This window comes from Rosa chinensis, chromosome 5 (assembly GCF_002994745.2).
Source record: "Rosa chinensis cultivar Old Blush chromosome 5, RchiOBHm-V2, whole genome shotgun sequence".
Taxonomy (NCBI): Eukaryota; Viridiplantae; Streptophyta; class Magnoliopsida; order Rosales; family Rosaceae; genus Rosa; species Rosa chinensis.
In genome coordinates, this window is record NC_037092.1 from 78593879 (window position 1) to 78614582 (window position 20704).

A 20704-nucleotide genomic window follows, 5' to 3' on the forward strand; every position below is an offset into this window, starting at 1 on the left:
ACCAAACAAAGACCAACGACAATCCAAACCCAATTGGATCGAAATAGTAGCCCACACTAAGTGAACCGAGCCGAGTTGAGCGTTACATGCTCAGTTTAGTCTTAGCCAAGGAAAAAAAAAGGATCTTGTCTAACTTAATTAGTTGCGTTTGAGCTTCACTTGCATGGTTGCAAGTTTTTTTTGTTTTTGTTTTTGTTTTTTTTTATATAGTTTTAGCAAACCTTGGCTTGTTTCTTTGACGAACTTTTTTTTTTGAAATAGAAATTAAATTCATTAGATCAACAACCAATAGGCTAGAGTCCACTATAACTTACATAAGTAAAACTCGGCAAGAAAATCCGAACTAAACTATTTAAGTTAGAGCAGATCATTAAAATCTCTGGGGCGCTCACATTTAAGCGAGCCTATACAAGAATGAAAAAACCTCGCCTCCTACGGAAAAGAAATCATTCAACTAGTCCTCACTTGCCAATCACGCAATTGTGGTGCAAGCAAGACACTAGAAACGTCATAGCAGACTCATAGAAGTTAATCCAACCTCACACAGGCTCAATACCCTAATAAAACATTAGGGCCCAGATTGCCTTGACCTGAGCCCAAGCCCGTAGGCCCGAGCCCAAATCAATTCTCGCTTAGCAGGCCACTTCCCCTGCCTTATCAGCCCAAGATTGAGCCCAGCCCAACCCCAAGAAAGGAGGGCAGCAGCCCTAGACCGAGCTGGCCCAATTGCTTCTGCCGCCATCCGCCGATTCTGCCCCTCCGGTGGCCGGCCGGTCCACCGTAACATCAACTCTGGCAGAGAATCCGAGCAGAGACTGCCGAACCCAATCAAAAATCAGTCCACTTGAAACCAGCGAAACAATCCTCGGCCAACTCGACAGAATCTCTTCACTGAAGTTGCCTCGACCAGCCTCGATATTGTTACCCGCCGACCTTTAGCTCACTCCGGCAAGCCAAGGTTTGCCAGATCCAAATCCAGAAAACAAAAATCCAACGCCGCGACCCGTTTGCAGAACTCTGTCCCTACCTCTCCGAGCGACCAAGCAAAAGCCTTGCTGCACTTAGGACCTTGTCGGCGCTGACCACTGACGCACACTCGTAGGCAAGCGACGAGGTGACACCACTGCTAGAGCCAACGGAAGACGTCGCCGCTCTCTGTTATCAACGCTAGGATTTGCGTTGCTTTTCCTCGCTACGATGTTTATAAGAGCTAAGTATTAATTTCAAGCAAGTAAATAAATTGAATCGATAGAGATAATACTATTACTCTTTTTGACGAGCTTAATTAAAGAGCTTCAGTTTATTCTTGGTTAAACTTAAATTATTGTTGACGTTAATAAGGGAAAAACATTTTGTTTGGAAAGTGGAATTTTTTATTATAAGAGAAAATATTTAGCTACATTAAATGTACTTATCAAACGAGCCAAATTTTAACAGGCAAATTGAGCTCAAGTTAAGATTAGTTCAAGATGTCGCCAAATTAAATACGAGTTGATGACGAGCTCGTCTAGCATGTTAGAGCTCAAACTTGACTTCTTTCATTTAGAGCCAATCCATTCGAGCTCAAAAGTAACCCAAGCTCAATACAAATTCGAGCTATATTGAGTCGATTTACACCCTTTACTCACTGGGCGAGTTAACTCATTAGGAATATTTGTTTTTATTGAGCAAGTATTCCTAGTTAGATATTTACTTTTTCATTATGTTGTCCTAATCCAATTAGATAAACCTCAATGATAATCACGCAGTCATCGAATGATCAAAAATTGTGTGATCACCCACTTTTGAATTTAATTTTCAAAACTTTATATTTATTTTAGTCTCAACTTTTCAAATTAAATCCAAGAATAGGTAACCACAAAATTATTGGGCACAAAAACCTCATTCCCTTTCCTCTTGTTTTTGGTCTGAGAATTCCTTCCCTCTCTCTCTCTAAATGGGTTGTTGCACTTTCTCATCGGACGATATTGTAATAAAGTCTCCAAATGATAAGCGACTGTACAGAGTGATTAAGCTTGAGAATGGCCTCACTGCATTGCTCATTCACGATCCCCAGGTCTACCCACAAGGACCACCCGACCATTCCTCCGACCTTGAACAACAACGAGAAGAAGATAGTGAAGCTGTAGAAGAAGAAGAAGAGGAAGGTGAAGTTAAAAGTAATTAAGGAAGAGGGAGGTGCTTCTCAGACTAAGAAGGTTAGCAACTTAGCATAACATTAAAATCGAAAATCTGCAATGCACATCTATCATTCAGGTTTTGCAACACAGCCAAGTTTGGACCTTTTTTAGTTGTTGTGAGTTGTGAGTTGTGAGTTGTGACTTGCGAGCCATAAATTTGAAAAATATAGAATAGCTACTTGCCCACTTGCCTACTTGGGCATCCCCTTTTGGGACAACGTTGTATGACTTGTATCGATACATTAGAGGTAGACCAATTCCTTAGAACGGAGTTGGTCTACCACCGGAAAGGGCTGCAGTTGTGTAGTCTACCATTCATGTATCGGTAAACAACATTGTACCGAAGACTTTTGCAGTTGGCTTGTGACACTCAATGAGCCCTTTTTGACTAGTGTGCTACTTATATTGTGTAAGAAAATAGGCCCAAGGGCGTTAAAGAGTCTAAGGTTTCTTTGTTGACACCCAGTTGATATATCAGCATTATATTGATGAATATTGGTTAGCTGGGTAGGAAACTAACATGAATCTGTATCTGCACCATTGTTACCTATCATAGGAACTTCATTCTTGTTCATGATTTTCGTTACAAACTTTCACATTATAGAGCTTATGTGGTCACAGTGGAACCTATCATGTATACTCCTTGTCTTTGTATGAATTTTATAAGGTGTTTTCAGGCAACCATTTTGAACACTTTGTGCTAGATTCTATATAATGTACTTAGATATCCGAATAAACTCTAAGTTGTTTTCACAGCTCGGTTAGAAGCACTTGATATAATTGGATAATTAAAGATGTTTGGTTGTCTTTGCAGGCAGTAGCAGCAATGTGTGTTGGAATAGGCAGCTTCTCTAACCCTCTCGAGGCTTAGGGGCTTGCACACTTTCTAGGTTTGTGTTACAAATGCATGCGCATTTAGCCTTCTTCAAAGGGTGACTGGATGTTGTTATGCATAGACATCACTTACAGATTGAATGTTTTTGCAGAACACATGCTCTTCATGGGGAGTACTAAGTTCCCAGATGAAAATGAGGTATGCTTTTCCATCGAGTGTTTTAGTTGTTGTTCCATTTAGCTTAACTCATAGGGACATGCCTATGTTTTCCTTTGTCTTCTTCATTGTGCTCATCATCCTATACTAGAGTAATTAAGTTCTGGCAATAATTAAGCAGCATGATATTTGCCCAATAGACATATCAAGAATTATCTTACCATGAAAATATCATCAGCTTGATATTCCTACTTTTATACTGGCTGGGGGGACTTGCTTGTTCTTTTGCTGCCAACCTGCTGGTAGATGTGTCAGGCTGCATGGAACAAGAATAACTATATTGTTATTATGTACTATATTGTCTAGGAGCTAAAATGGACTTTCCTCACATTACATGGGAAGTCCCAGTATATTGATATTAGTTTACATCTTTCCTTGTCCTTGTGAGAATGGTTTTGTTTGCCTCATTAGTGTCAATGGTTTATTTAATTGGTTTTACTTGATGAAACACAATTTTATAAGCTTGCACTCAAGTCTGTTGGTAGAAAACTCTGTCCTCATTGCTATGTTATCACCTGTTTTGACTCTTCTCTTTCCTAGTATGCTAGTTACTTGTCCAAGCATGGAGGGTCGTCAAAATAGCACACAATTTAAAACCCTTTTTGTTGTCAAGTTGTAGTAGTGAAAGTAAGGATCGTTCTACGCCAAGGATCAAGGGTTCACCTTCAATTTATGTAACCTACAAAACAAAGAAAACTAGAATATTAAACTACAGTATGAAACAAATTGAAAAACACAATTGGGGGGATTGCTGATTAATTTTGCTGCAAATAAAGTAAGAACAAAAGATGAAACTGAAGTAAAGTTTGTGAATATGATAATGAGCAGTTAGGAGTTCCTTATCCACCACTAAACACAATCCAAGTTCCAATTTTTCTTCCTATGTTTATTACTAAATCATGAGAAAGAGATTGACCAAGTTACAAAGTTAGAAGCAAGCTAAGTACCTTATATTACTTCCCTATATTGTTCTAACAAGAACAAGCGCTGTTATTAGAACCTTTTGAAAACATGCAACATAGAGATCACAAGAGGCTCCTACATTTAGCAAGTTCTAAAGCATTAAGCACATATGGAAGGATGTCAATCTAAGTGTACAAACTAGTACAACAAGCGTGTCTAGTTGCATTCCTCATCTTTGGCACACACCTAGGCGAGAGGCTTTACTACTTCGGTTAAAATCACAAAACTATTAGGTGAATTGCTATTTAACCTAGCACCAATTACATGCATATCCTATATGTTTGCAACCACATAAAACATACATATAAAAGATTCATCTAATCCAGAACCAAAGAACAATGATCTCATTGACAACGTAACTAAAACATAGAAATTTATTATGAAACTTGAACCATAGTTTAGGGCTTCAAACTAGCCCCTAACACAAAAGTATTTAGCTACTCATTGTTCTAAGGTAAACACACAGTAACATATTGAGAATAAGAAGACAAAGCCGCAGAAAAAGAGAGTGAAGAGGCATGGTGGATGTTGCTTGAAGATGGATGTTCACGGTGGTGGCAGATGGCGACTTTGACGGCTTCTTTTCCTTATGCTTGTATGGAGCTTCGAAAATCAGAGATGTAGGGCTGTTTTTTAGGCGTGAAATCTGTATGAGATGGTATCTAATGACGCAAAGCAGCCTCCTATTTTTATGGTTTACAAGCTCCTAGTTTTTCTCCTCAAAACCGGGTTGAGTTTTCCTTATTCTTCTCCAATTCCACTTGCTTAGCTGCCACACAATCTTCTGAACCTTCCTTAAGTCTTTCTAACCATCTCTTGATAAGTATAACGCAGCAAAATTCCAATAAAATTCGTCCCAAAATCTGCCAAGAATATCTTCAGAAAATATAGCCTTTAATTCACTTTCCTTTCTCAACTAGGATTGATTTTCATCTCCATGTTTGACAAGGGTTCCTAGCAGATTCGAAGGTGATAATATTCTGCCACATAATACTTCTGATGTCACTCTTCAAAACCGTGCAAAAACATTCTAGAAAGCTTCTTGAAACTTCACCCAACAACGGTCTTGAAAATGCTTCGCAGAAAGACTTGTCAGAAATTCCAGATTTTCCTTATCCTCTGCTCATCTTTGCAGCATCATAACTTATACATTCCACCACCTTTTTGGATGATTATTGATTTTTAACTACTCTAAAACATATATTCTTCAACTCTGGGCAGAGAATTTCATGATTTTCATCCCTTAAGTCCCGTAGAAAAGTCCTTGAAAAAGCTTCCTGAAAAGCTGACGGAAACAGTCTTCTCGGGGTACCAACTTTGAGCACAGCCTTCGGCTTCCTCTTTATCATTCTGGACCAACTCTTTAACTTTAGTTATAGTAGAACATGTGGTCTTCAAATATTGCCAGGCCTTTCTTCATAATTCCACTCGAAAGTTCTTCAAAACAGCTTCCCAAGACAGAAGAAAATAAGGCAGACTCTAGTACTCTGTTTTCTGCTTCTCTGCAACTGTTTTTCACGGCAACTTTCTCCATCTTCTCTTGAGTTTTAGGACCAATGAATAATCAGAATCCATCCTTTCCATCACTACTTCATGTGAAGTGCCTTGATTTCCCCATTGTAGCTCTCTTTTCTCCTTAACTGCTACTCAAAGTACCTAAGAAAATAACAAAGTTTAATTGATCTTTTTAAGGAATAAACTAAGCAAAAGTTGTTGAGAGAAAATCTGCACACAGTGAGCGTAAATGTCACCCAACATAATTTCACTCGTATTCATTAAAAGAACAGAGTTTTTATTATTTCGGGTTCGACCCATTCAAGACAGAATGTGTCTCTTAATTACAATCCCTTGTTACAGGGAAACACCCTTTGATTCCATTTATGAAGAAACCAATTGATGGGATGTGTGTTTGTTTGTTTTTGCGGCTGCACCCGGATGTTTGAATGGGTTGCCTACGTACCCTAGGAGAGGGATCAAGCCACTCGTAGTTCAAGAGTTCCAATGAGTGGATGACTCATTGGAGGCTTTTGATTTTGGAATTAGAGTAGTGTTTGGGACGAATTTGGTTTAAGTGGACCAGGGATTCGATTTTGTGTTTAGGACGCGGTTGCATCTAGATAGATTTGGTTCTAGATTGCCTACATACCCTTTGAGGGATCAAACCACATGTAGTTCCGGCTTTTGAGATTTAAATGGGTAGATGACCCATTTATTTTGAATTTGTGTTTGGGGAAGGGTTTAAAGCCCTTGAATTTGGTTTGGACTTTATTTGTGTGATTTGGAATGGATTTGATTTTTGTGGTGTTGGGAGAATTTGACTGGAGTCAGTGATTCATTTGGGACTGGCTGAATTTGACTGGTGGAGTCAGGGATTCTGTTTGGAGTTGCGGTTGCATCTAGTGGGTCGCTAGACTGCCTACATACCCTGTAAAGGGATCAAACCACTGTAGTTCATCACAATTTGAATTTCCGGTTTTGTACCGACTTTTGTTTGACGGATGTGTATACATTTTTTGAACCCGCCAAATGCATTTCTTTTGGACGCCAAATTTGGTAGCATCCATTGATTTGATTTGGGCATGCACCTCGTCATGCTGAGCTTCGTGGTCAGGCCTTAGAGATTTGGAGTAGGCTTTTCAGTACTTTGAAGTTTGTAGAAAAGCTTGCAACTGCTTTGGACACCCATGACCTTATATCTGCACCACATTTGACGGCCATACAAAACTTGCTGCATATTTGCATGTTGACAATTATGCTTAAATGTACTTTTTGTTTTGATATGTGCCGAATGGTTCCCACTGATTCCCTTTAAAAAGAAGGCAGAATGCCACAGTTTATAGATTAGGCCTTAATAGCATTTTGTCTTCATATGTCTTGATGACTTTCCACCGCCAAAGCTTGTCAACAAAGGATAAGACCAAGAGGAAATGACTTTGTTGCTGCAACTTCTGCAAGTCTGCGATACCGCCGCTTGTCTTCCTTTACTTTCTGCCAAGATTTGATTATTACAAAATGCAGAGTTCATTTCATGCCACACAATGAGCACTAGAGGAATCTTGTAGCCTTTGAATATTGTCTTCTTTTCTTCTTTTGATTGATAAAGAGACACGTAGCTGGAAAGAAACTTGCTGCACATTTGCTTAATGGGATATTTTGAAAGTTTTTGTCTTTAGTCCAAAGGTACAGCAACATCACGGTTTGACAATCATGTTTAATTGCAAATAAATTTTGTCTTGATGTGTGTTCACTTCATCAGCTTTTAACCACCAAGCAACATGAATTTATCACTTTGTCATGGCCATTTGTATTATTAAACCACTGCCCCATGATCAAAGTTTCATTAAACTCGGTCGTTTCGTGGTCCTTGTTGCCTGGCTTTTATTCAAAGCAAGCATGTGGCAAACATTTCCTGCTCGGCTTCATTATATATATGTTGTGTTCCTTCAAGCATCTAGGAGCAAGTTTGCAGCAACACACTCTGATAATTATTGTTTCAAGGAGTGTAAAGCTTCGTCTCTGTCATTTTCATGAATGTCTACTTCTTCTAGCTTCTTCTTTTAGACGGGGAACAATAATCAAGTGTTCATCTCAATTATTCTTTCCATCAGTCTTTTCGAGTTTTTGACAGAGGCATTGTATATGTACATGCTGCAGGTGCAAGTGAAGGCAGGGAGTTTGACAGCAAGTGCAGGCAGGAACTTTGATAGCAGAAAGCCATTTCCTTGCTGGGATTTAGTGGAGGAAGTGAGTCCGGATTCACATAGAAGTGAAGAGACCTTCTGCTTCACGGCTTGGTCCCAATTTTCTGATTCCTTTCCTTCTCACCTTCAGGTTGTTGGAAGCACTCCAAGAGAACATCAAGGCTGAGCTTTTCTCTCCAGACACCGATTATGATACTTTGTGGTTTGTCTTGCTTGGTCAATTCTTTGTGTGGCTTGTTTGCAGGTGGTGCAAGGCCATTTGTTGTGTTGCGGTGGAAAGGAAGGCAGGAGATAGAAGGCTTTTGGTGGTGACCGTTGTTGGTTTGCAGAACAGATGACATGACATTCCACCGATTGGTCATACACTCGTGGATACACATGTATCATATACGAGATTGCGACCGTTCGGGGATCTCCAAAGCTCCAGTGACAAGAGATGCTGCACAGAAAAAACGAAGTAGCATTGGTAGATCAGAGAGGCCCCAACCTTTTCGTCGTTGGCTTGTCGGCTCCTCCTTAAAACTGCTGAACACTTCTCTTCTCTGCAGCAGGGCTTCGTCTCTTTCTTGATGTATTTCCTGTGTTGTTGCTTCTCTCCAGCCTTTTCTGCTCCTCCCTTCGTTGCCTCTCTGCTGCCCCCCTTCACTTGTTGTAAAGAGCCTTTATATAGGCAACGTAGAAGAATAAAGATCATGCGGGTTAACCATAACTCTTTTTTTTGAATTTGAAATGATCTTCAGATGACGATAACCATTCCCATATTCAAACTTGTAACTGTGGGAACTATCCACAACTTCCAGTATGGAATTTGAATTTTGAAAGCTTGATACAAAATGAGCCATCTGATTGCTACTTGAAAGAGAAGTCCACAAGTTCAAATGAACGTAGCTTTTGTTGTCCTTGCTGGATAGATAATTTGAAATCTCACCCATCTTGACTTGGTCTTGGATTTGCAAGATAGGAAGATTATCCAAAGTTCTGAATTTGAATTTTGATGCCTTGAGTATCAATCCACGTGATCATGCTTCGGAGATAATTAAGCTAAACCAATTTGAAAGTTACTGGACTCTCTCACTTTTGCGTCGAACCAATTTTCTCATTTTGGGTTTGTGAATTTTTTTTGTCTCAGCAGTTGCCCCCTTAAGCGTCGTGCGTGGAATAGCTTTGCGCGTGCGAGGCTTGACAACTTTTCCTATTTCAGTGAAGGTGAGTTGATGCTTTGACCAGGTTGCAAGTCATCTTTCCCATGCTTGGTTTCTTTTCTTCACTAGTTGTAGTTTATACTTGTACGAGGAGTCTCTGAGGTGCAAGGCTTTGTGCCATTTGATCGCAACCTGTTGGCGAAGAGAACGTGATTTTGATGATTTTGTGGCTGGATCTAGAATTAGACTGCCTACGTACCCTTTTAAGGGATCAAGCCTTACGTAGTTCCCACGAAGGATTTTTTTTTTTTTTTTTGGTAAATGAAGCATCTGTTGTACCTTCGTTGCTTTCATGCTATTTGCAGGTATTGAACTATGTGCTCTTGAAGAGATTTTTCCCTTCTACCTGGATCAGCCTAGAAGGGATTGCACCTCACCAGGATTTTTCTCGAAGAGGTTTCCTCTCACTCGAATCTTTCTTAAAGAGCTTTCTCCTTACTTACATCAAGCTTGAGGGAACTTCTAGCTTTCTCCATACTTATATCAAGCTCGAGGAGATTTCTACTTACTCGGATCTTTATCGAGGAGATTCCTTTTCACTTAAATCGACTTCGAGAAGATTTCCCCTCACTCGGATTTGTTTCGAGGAGATTTCTCCTCACTCGGATTTCCCTCGAGAAGATTTCTCCTCAAAGAGTTTCTACAGCCTTTCGTCCTATGCACATGTTAATTAGGCTTTCATGCTTGGCCAGCAACACCCACTGCTTCATTTATCTGATTTTCTCTTTCTTCCTGATTGATTGAGGAATGGAGATATATTTTTGATTGGGTGGCTGCATCTAGTTTTTGAGGCTAGACTGCCTACGTACCCCTTTTGAGGGATCAAGCCGTCGTAGTTCTGGGGCTTTGTGCTCTAACTTTTGCCTGGACCGCCCTTTCGGGTTTTCAATCCAGCGAGCTTTTTTTTAGCCTTAACTTTTGCTTGAACTACCCTTTGTGGGGGGTTTTTGTTCAACAGGCCTTTATAATAATTTTTTTTTTTTTTTTTTTTTTTCGCTCCATTTTTTTGCCTGGACCTCCCTCTCGGGTTTTCAGTCCAGCGAGCTTTTTTTTTTTTTTTTTTTTTTTTTTTTTTGTAGCACCTTTTGAGAGACAAATAAGATTGCAGACAAACTTCAATTTTACTCTGCTGACGATGTCTCCACCTCAATTTCCTTGTTGTTGACCATTTCTTGGATTATGTTCTTCAGAACAAAACAGTCCTTTGTTGGATGACTAACAATTCGATGGTACTGGCAATATCTAGGGTCGTTGGTCTTGTTGACTTCACTCTGTAGTTTTGGTTCAGGAAGCTCGATAGCTCGTGCTTTGTTGAGCTCACTGAAAATTTGTTCGACATCATCATCATCGAAAGAGTATTTGACTTCTTTTCTTTCTTTGAGAGTGAGCTTTCTAGACCCTTCCTTTCCTTTGCATTTGTTCGACTTGGTGTCAGTTTCGACAAAGGTTTCCAGTGACTCATCTATATTGTCGACTCTATGGTCTTTAAAGGACGTCCTCTGTGTCATAATCTTCTTACGGGCGACTTGTCTTTCGACATTGCTAGCTTTTGAGACTAGCGCTTCAAATGTTTGAGGTTCTGCGGTGCTGACAAAAGTTGCTATCTGTGGTAAGAGATTGTTTGAGCACATTTGTACTGCTGATAGCTCTGTTAATTTTTCCGAGCATTGGAGGTTTAAGCTCCTCCATCTGGAAATGAATTCATTGGTGCTTTCATCAGACTCCTGTTTAGTGTCAGCCAAGTCGATAATTGAGACTTTCTTTTTGGAGCTGACAAATTGTGCTAGAAATGCTCTTTGCATATCGTCCCATGTGAGGATAGAACCTGGTTGTAGTTGACTGTACCAAGTAAAAGCTGCTCCTCTGAGGGACTGAACAAACTGCCTTACTAGCAATGCATCTGATTGTGATGTTTCCCCGCAGGCTGAGAAGAAATGTGCCAAATGTTCATGCGGAGAGCCATCTACTCCATCGAACTTGTCAAAAGTTGGCCTCTGATAGCCTTTAGGGAATGGTAGTGCATCATAATGAGCAGGGTAGGGTTTCAAGTACCCAGAGAACTGTGGATTTGAGGACGTGTATACTTCTCGGATTCCTTCTGCAATTAGTGTCTTTATGTCTTCAAGACTTGTGATTGCGGATCCATGTCCTCCTATTTTCTTTTCACAATCACTTTTTTCATGATTTTTGTGATTGCCAATGTTAGCCATAGCGGCTAATTGAGAAGTCAGTGCTGCTATTTGAGCATCTTTTTCAGCTAGCATTGTCTTCATTTCTTCTAGCTGCTCTTCTATTGTTGATGCGTTTGTGACCATAACTGACATGGTCTCAGGCGTTGTGTTGTTATGTATCTCAAACAATGATTGAGTATTTTGACTAACAACAGGGACCATATATGATCTTGATTCTGCTGAAGAGTCCGGCAATGCTCCTTGTGTTTTATGAGATTGGAATGCCCCCACTGGTATACGTGTTTTCTTGGTCTTTGTAGAAGCTCTTTTGTTGACCACTGATAGACTCTGTTGGTGGTGTATCTTAACAACTTTGACCTTCCGGCTAGACGAGTTGTCAGAGGTTGAGGTGAACTTGACTATCTGAGGTTCGGAAGCTATATTAGCTATCGCTGATTGCAGGTGTACTTACTGTGGGGACTTGAGGGACCGGGCTTTGGGCCTTGTTGGAACCTCATGCGGTGTAACGACCAAACTGATTGGAATAGAACCGATCATTATCTGAGTAGTGACATGGGCATGTGTATCATGGTTGAGCTTTGGGACATCGCTTCTGATTGGAGCTGCATCGATGATGCATGAAACACGATGATCAACTCGTCTTGCATCTCTAGCCTTTGACTCAGTAGCTTTAAGCTCTTGGAAGTTCATTGTCACTTGTGGTGCCATGTTGTATCCTGTGGCAAACAAGTAACAAATATGATTAGTTATATCATAAATGGAGATGAAAAGGAGAATGGGTCCCACTGGGCGTGCCAAAAATTATGTTGAGAGAAAATCTGCACACAGTGAGCGTAAATGTCACCCAACATAATTTCACTCGTATTCATTAAAAGAACAGAGTTTTTATTATTTCGGGTTCGACCCATTCAAGACAGAATGTGTCTCTTAATTACAATCCCTTGTTACAGGGAAACACCCTTTGATTCCATTTATGAAGAAACCAATTGATGGGATGTGTGTTTGTTTGTTTTTGCGGCTGCACCCGGATGTTTGAATGGGTTGCCTACGTACCCTAGGAGAGGGATCAAGCCACTCGTAGTTCAAGAGTTCCAATGAGTGGATGACTCATTGGAGGCTTTTGATTTTTGAATTAGAGTAGTGTTTGGGACGAATTTGGTTTAAGTGGACCAGGGATTCGATTTTGTGTTTAGGACGCGGTTGCATCTAGATAGATTTGGTTCTAGATTGCCTACATACCCTTTGAGGGATCAAACCACATGTAGTTCCGGCTTTTGAGATTTAAATGGGTAGATGACCCATTTATTTTGAATTTGTGTTTGGGGAAGGGTTTAAAGCCCTTGAATTTGGTTTGGACTTTATTTGTGTGATTTGGAATGGATTTGATTTTTGTGGTGTTGGGAGAATTTGACTGGAGTCAGTGATTCATTTGGGACTGGCTGAATTTGACTGGTGGAGTCAGGGATTCTGTTTGGAGTTGCGGTTGCATCTAGTGGGTCGCTAGACTGCCTACATACCCTGTAAAGGGATCAAACCACTGTAGTTCATCACAATTTGAATTTCCGGTTTTGTACCGACTTTTGTTTGACGGATGTGTATACATTTTTTGAACCCGCCAAATGCATTTCTTTTGGACGCCAAATTTGGTAGCATCCATTGATTTGATTTGGGCATGCACCTCGTCATGCTGAGCTTCGTGGTCAGGCCTTAGAGATTTGGAGTAGGCTTTTCAGTACTTTGAAGTTTGTAGAAAAGCTTGCAACTGCTTTGGACACCCATGACCTTATATCTGCACCACATTTGACGGCCATACAAAACTTGCTGCATATTTGCATGTTGACAATTATGCTTAAATGTACTTTTTGTTTTGATATGTGCCGAATGGTTCCCACTGATTCCCTTTAAAAAGAAGGCAGAATGCCACAGTTTATAGATTAGGCCTTAATAGCATTTTGTCTTCATATGTCTTGATGACTTTCCACCGCCAAAGCTTGTCAACAAAGGATAAGACCAAGAGGAAATGACTTTGTTGCTGCAACTTCTGCAAGTCTGCGATACCGCCGCTTGTCTTCCTTTACTTTCTGCCAAGATTTGATTATTACAAAATGCAGAGTTCATTTCATGCCACACAATGAGCACTAGAGGAATCTTGTAGCCTTTGAATATTGTCTTCTTTTCTTCTTTTGATTGATAAAGAGACACGTAGCTGGAAAGAAACTTGCTGCACATTTGCTTAATGGGATATTTTGAAAGTTTTTGTCTTTAGTCCAAAGGTACAGCAACATCACGGTTTGACAATCATGTTTAATTGCAAATAAATTTTGTCTTGATGTGTGTTCACTTCATCAGCTTTTAACCACCAAGCAACATGAATTTATCACTTTGTCATGGCCATTTGTATTATTAAACCACTGCCCCATGATCAAAGTTTCATTAAACTCGGTCGTTTCGTGGTCCTTGTTGCCTGGCTTTTATTCAAAGCAAGCATGTGGCAAACATTTCCTGCTCGGCTTCATTATATATATGTTGTGTTCCTTCAAGCATCTAGGAGCAAGTTTGCAGCAACACACTCTGATAATTATTGTTTCAAGGAGTGTAAAGCTTCGTCTCTGTCATTTTCATGAATGTCTACTTCTTCTAGCTTCTTCTTTTAGACGGGGAACAATAATCAAGTGTTCATCTCAATTATTCTTTCCATCAGTCTTTTCGAGTTTTTGACAGAGGCATTGTATATGTACATGCTGCAGGTGCAAGTGAAGGCAGGGAGTTTGACAGCAAGTGCAGGCAGGAACTTTGATAGCAGAAAGCCATTTCCTTGCTGGGATTTAGTGGAGGAAGTGAGTCCGGATTCACATAGAAGTGAAGAGACCTTCTGCTTCACGGCTTGGTCCCAATTTTCTGATTCCTTTCCTTCTCACCTTCAGGTTGTTGGAAGCACTCCAAGAGAACATCAAGGCTGAGCTTTTCTCTCCAGACACCGATTATGATACTTTGTGGTTTGTCTTGCTTGGTCAATTCTTTGTGTGGCTTGTTTGCAGGTGGTGCAAGGCCATTTGTTGTGTTGCGGTGGAAAGGAAGGCAGGAGATAGAAGGCTTTTGGTGGTGACCGTTGTTGGTTTGCAGAACAGATGACATGACATTCCACCGATTGGTCATACACTCGTGGATACACATGTATCATATACGAGATTGCGACCGTTCGGGGATCTCCATAGCTCCAGTGACAAGAGATGCTGCACAGAAAAAACGAAGTAGCATTGGTAGATCAGAGAGGCCCCAACCTTTTCGTCGTTGGCTTGTCGGCTCCTCCTTAAAACTGCTGAACACTTCTCTTCTCTGCAGCAGGGCTTCGTCTCTTTCTTGATGTATTTCCTGTGTTGTTGCTTCTCTCCAGCCTTTTCTGCTCCTCCCTTCGTTGCCTCTCTGCTGCCCCCCTTCACTTGTTGTAAAGAGCCTTTATATAGGCAACGTAGAAGAATAAAGATCATGCGGGTTAACCATAACTCCTTTTTTTGAATTTGAAATGATCTTCAGATGACGATAACCATTCCCATATTCAAACTTGTAACTGTGGGAACTATCCACAACTTCCAGTATGGAATTTGAATTTTGAAAGCTTGATACAAAATGAGCCATCTGATTGCTACTTGAAAGAGAAGTCCACAAGTTCAAATGAACGTAGCTTTTGTTGTCCTTGCTGGATAGATAATTTGAAATCTCACCCATCTTGACTTGGTCTTGGATTTGCAAGATAGGAAGATTATCCAAAGTTCTGAATTTGAATTTTGATGCCTTGAGTATCAATCCACGTGATCATGCTTCGGAGATAATTAAGCTAAACCAATTTGAAAGTTACTGGACTCTCTCACTTTTGCGTCGAACCAATTTTCTCATTTTGGGTTTGTGAATTTTTTTTGTCTCAACAAAAGTATAAATGTTTGAACTATAAATTCATCACATTTTATGCTCCTATCAAATTCCCCCACGCAGAAGCAGAACATACTTGCTACTACTTTGATGTGAAACGAGAATTTCTTAAGGGTGCCTTGAAAAGGTGCATACTGAGCTCTTTATGTTCTTAATGTATAACTGAAGTCCTTGTTGGGTGTGTGGATCTGATTCCACATAGGATAAGGATTTGTTAATCCTTGATCAAAGAGGAGTTTTGATTGTTTCCTACCTGATAATCCTACTTGGTAATGGTTTCTATGTCTATTGGGAATAAGTTTCCAATGTCTTATAGGGTCTGGTTAGATATCTTTAAATAGGGGCATATGTTGTAGTAGTAGATCAAGTCTTTGAAGCATTAAACTGAGAGAGCAAGTGAGGTCTTGAGAGTTGGTGAGAACTTCTTGTGAGATACTCTTGTATTCTTGTTCGTGTATTCTTCTTCTATAGTGAAACCCAAGCAGCCCAGGGACGTAGGCAAAGTTCTTTGTTGAACCTCGTTAACAAGTTCGTGTTTGTTTTCTCGATCGTTTAAAAATATTGTTTTGCACTTGTCTGCTTCCACAAGAGAAATTCTAGGTCGAATTCATAACAAAATGGTATCAGAGCTTAGGCTCTAGAGTGGAAACAATGAGCATAGAAGACGTTGAGAAGAGGGTTGATAAGTTTGACGGTAATGAGTTTTGCCTATGGAGGTCACAGATCGAGGACTACTTAAATATGAAGAAGCTTGCTAAGACTTTAGAGGGCAAGCTCCCAAAAGATATGAAGGAGGAAGAATTTTTCGGGATGCATAGGATGGCCCTTGGAGCCGTTCGACTATCGCTTTCGAATGATGTATGGCGATTTGTTATCAAGGAGACTACGTTGAAAGGGATGATGGATAGTTTGTCCAAAATGTATGAGAAACCAAATGCCGTTCAACAGTTGTACTTGATGAGGCGGCTGTTCACTTTGAAGATGGGTAAGGGTATATCTGTTCGCCAGTAAGTTGGGATAGTTGGTGATATTATCGAGCAACTAGCATCGGTGGATGTTAAATTCGACGAACACATCAAAGCTTTGGTGTTGTTGACTTCCATGCCTTCGGATTGGGATGTGACTGTGAACTTGATTTGTAGTGGAGCTGGGACTACGAAGAAGCTGAAGTTTAATGATGTGCGTGACATTTTTCTGAATGAAGAGACGCGAAAACAGAATAACCTTGAAGATCCTTCAAGTTTTGCGCTCTCTATAGAAAATAGAGGTAGAATGTTCAACAAGAACTCAAACAACAATCGTCGAAGGTCCAAGTCTAGGGCACCGGGAAAAGGCCGAAGCATGTCCAAGTCAGGAAAGTGGCCCGATGGGTGTTGGCATTGTGGGAAATCTGGACATGTCAAGAGAGGCTGTGTAAGACCTCGGAAATTTGTTATTAATTCCTAAATATTTCCTGGGATTAATAAAGTGTTCGTTTGTATGATTTCGTGGTTCAAGGGTGGAGTGGAATTATTTTCGGACGAATAATTATTCGAAGTGCACGTTTTAGGGGGTTACGAAGTTTGACTTTTTATACTTTTAGATTTTGTGAGAACTTCCTTCACGAAAGTTGTAGAGCGCGTCGATACGAGTTCGTGGACATGTGGAACGCGAAAGTCGGAGTTCGTATGAAGAAGTTATGACTTTTGGAAAAAGTTTCCATTTTGGTTAAATAGGAAAAAAATCAGAAAAATAAGAAGTTTCCGAAAAGGGAAACTTTTTCTCTCTCTTCGGTCCCAACCCCGGTTCGCCCCCTCACCTTCGCCGGCGTCGTTCTTCCTCCTTCGGCCACCTTTTGCTTCAATTCCAAAGGGAATCCTGCTCTCCTCAGTCCCCTCTTGAGGTCTGTGGAAGAATTGGAGCATGAAACGAGCTGTGGAGGGCGGTGCAAGGCCGGGAAGTTTGGCGGCGGCGATGCTTCGAACCCAGATCGGAGATCACGTTTCCGGCCACCATAGCCAGTGATTCTTGAGGACTTTTTCAGCCCATAGGACGTTGATGCTTCCCTCCAAGTGGCTTGCAACGATTCAAAGTGTGGAGGTCGAATTTTGAAGATTGTGATTCTAGGGTTCATCGGTTTTCAAAACTTGCGAGGTAAATTCCGGCCAAATGGCTTTGATTCTGACTTTGTGCTAGTTATGAATGTTTCAATTGGAGTTGAGATGAAGAACTTTGATGTTGGAAGTTTTGTCAAATTTTAACTTTGGTTTGGTGGCGGTGCCGCCACTGTGGTGGTGGTTTCCGGCAGCTTCCGGCCACCTCTGGGGCAGTTTCTGCTCCTCAGTGCGATCTACTCGTCGATACGAGCATTTCGATACATAGTTTATAATTTTTGGAAATCGTATGAGCATGTTATGAATTTTCCAAGTTGTAGGGTTTTCGGTTCGATCGGTTTTCGATCAGTGAGGATTCGGTCGTCCAATTGACTTGTAGTTTTGTTATATTGATCGTATAAGTATTCCGGAGGCTCCGGGTGGTCTCGGATGAAGTTTCGCCTTGATTGGCATTACTTTTGGGGATTTTAGTTCAACGGGGGTTTGAACTTTAATCGTTTTCGATCCGTATACTAAGTTGTGATGCATTTTACTTAGGTGATTGATGGAGTGTGTTCTGTACTTTATCTCGGCTGTAAGAGAAGACGCAGCGGGATTTAGAGGTGAGTAAATCTCAGGTGGTTCATTTACGAACGGATTTATTTATTACTCGGAATTACTTGTTTAATTGTTAAATCATTTTCGAAACAAATTATTTGTTTTAAAATATATGAACTTGATCGACAACGGTTCATGGGTAAGTTAAAACAATGTTTTGATATAAAATGATTTTCGAGAGGAATAATTTATAAAACTATAGTTGGTATTAGTGGTCATTCCTGCGTGAATGACTACGTATATATATATATATTTACGTGGAATATATATATCTGGATGGTGTGGCATTGTAATATGTAGACTTTTGGTGTTTTCATTCACATTATTGAATTGAACTTCCACTTATGCCGGAATTATATTTCAGGACTTATATTGTTGAATGAGTTATTGAAATTATGATGTGACAATTGAGAGTCGGGTGGGATTTCTTTAAATGGCTGAATTCTGAAGGTTATTGTGGTTAACCTGGGTGCAATGTCATCGTAAGGTTGAACCTCGACGGAGGCCACAGGTTACGGTATGCTTAGAGCTCTAGTCATGTTGCATGCACAGTTTCATGATGGTAACTGGGTTATTGCATCATGGGTGTGTAGTCTGTGTTTGCATAGTTTCATGATGGTAACTGGGTTATTGCATCATGGGTGTGTAGTCTGTGTTTACGTACCGTCATGGTGGTAACGACGTTACTGCATCATGAGTACGTAGTTTTCGGAGAATGTTCTGGTGTTCTTTCCTTAATTCATACGTGAGATTTGGATTTCTATGAATTCTATTGTTTGTTTTAATGTAATCTCCTGAACTAAGTTATATGCAGGGATTACTGCCTTTTGTATTGTTTGTTTTTAATGTAATCTCCTGAACTAAGTTATATGCAGGGATTACCGCTTTTTGAATTGTTTGTTTTAATGTAAATTCCTGAACTAAACTCTATGCAGGGATTTATATGATTTCTTTTGTTTGTTTTCATGTGATCTCCTGAACTAAGTTTCTATGCATAGATTATTGATTTTGCTAAATTCTTATTGTGGGTACAGTTGTGGGTTGTGATCTGTAGTGTTTGATAAATGAGTTGGGATGGCATGATTTTGGCAACCACGTTATGTTGAGGGAAATAAGTATGATTTCCTAGTTGTGCCGTTGAGGCAAAGGAATAGTGATCTAATAGATTGTGGGGATGTAAAATGAATTGAGAGACAGAGCATGTGGGTTTTTAGTTGGGTTGAAATTGTTGAGCATGTTATTGATTAATTTGAACTTGACGTTTTGTTGTGATAATTGCATATTGTTTTTGTTAAGCTAAGATGGTGAAAGCATGTATTTTGTGGAATTAAATGTTGTTGCATTAATTATCTCACGAGCTGAGTAATTATAAGCATGAGTGACGTGAGACACTTTAATTGAGTTTACTCATACGGGCTGAAAAGCTTACCGGGTTTGTTTTGTTCAATCCCGGTGCACTATTCTATGGTGTAGGGTTTATTGTGCAGGTTAGAATATCGGGTGATCGTTATCGAAGCTGAGGTGGACTTTCCATCACGTGGGTGTAGAGGGGTGCTTATACTTGTAGTCTTCCGCTGTGTAGTGAGTTGGTGAGAGTGGTTATACGTTGAATTGATATTCAGTTTAATTTGTAAACTATTGTAATGTAGTATGTGACTCTAAAACACGAGTCGGTATTGACATTGTGAGTTCAGTTTGTTTGTTGCTTAGTTTATTTGAAAAATTTTCTAAGAGTCTTCTTGTGATTGTTTGTTCTCGCGTTTCGGATTTGAATTCCTTTATTCAAAATTCAGGGCGTGACAGTTTGGTATCAGAGCGTAAGGTACATATTTGGTGATTGTCAGTACTACCCGAGTGATGGCCCGTCTGCAGCGGATCCCCATCTAATGCTCTTCAGTACTGATATAGTCATTGGGTATGTGGAGTGTTAGGTGTCGTCTAGAACGTTAAGTCATCAGAGCATAGGTTGGCTCTGTAAGTGAAGTGTAGGAGCTTTGAGTAGCTTCTTGAGTTGTAGTCTTTTGAGGAATGGGAACCTCTAGATTAGACTCTGATGGAGTGGTCGAGGATGGTTTTCATGGAAAATCGTATCCTTTGTGCGGAGTAGTCGTTTGGTTGTTGGGGTCATGGCGTTTGACCTATGCTTGTATGTAAAGTCGGTACAAGTGTTTGATCGATTGTAGTTGTATCTCCCTAAGTTGGATCGATAGAGGTATTGAGTGGAAGGTGCTTATCAAGGGATAGTCATCTTGTTTAATAGCGTGGTGTCTTAGTGAAGCATTGTTTTTCTACCCATTTGTTTTGTGTTGGTTGACTCAGATGATTCTAGCTAGATCACTGGGTGACTTGTTTTATTGGTGTGCTTTTAAGAATGAATTGTTTTGGTGATACATCTTTATATTGTGTGGTGTTGGATTTCTGCTTGATGTCTGTAGTTAGACTTTTGAGGGTGATTGCATGTTGTGAGTGGTTGGTTGCTTGATGCACCCTTCATGGTTGTGGTAGTAGAGATTGTGTGGCAGCCTTTGTGGCAGTGCTTTTTGTAACAGCTTTTGTAGCAGTGCTTGTGTGATTTTGTGGTAGTACTGGGTAGTGGTCTGTGTGACGATAATTATGTGTGCAGTGCCATGTGATGATTTGTGCGTGGGTTAGTTAAGGCTAGACCTTAGCATGACTTTGTGTTCTGAGGTGGTAGAACACCTATTGAATTGTGATGCATGCTCTGTTGTCTTTATGAATGAGTTTCTGTGTGATTTTGATGCATGCAGAACTTGTTGTGATTTTATGAAATGTTGATT

General features: G+C 40.2%; 2 long non-coding RNA genes across 2 annotated transcripts; both read left to right on the plus strand.

Annotated features, from left to right (window-relative positions):
- Nucleotides 1–7430: 7430 nt before the first annotated feature.
- On the plus strand, nt 7431–8747 carry LOC112166643. The gene is made up of 2 exons (XR_002923349.2): nt 7431–7938; nt 8026–8747. It is a non-coding gene; the product is annotated as an uncharacterized LOC112166643 (long non-coding RNA).
- A 4871-nt stretch (nt 8748–13618) lies between these two features.
- Nucleotides 13619–14802, plus strand: LOC112166626. Its single transcript, XR_002923345.2, has 2 exons — nt 13619–14126; nt 14214–14802. It is a non-coding gene; the product is annotated as an uncharacterized LOC112166626 (long non-coding RNA).
- The last annotated feature ends 5902 nt before the right edge of the window (nt 14803–20704 follow it).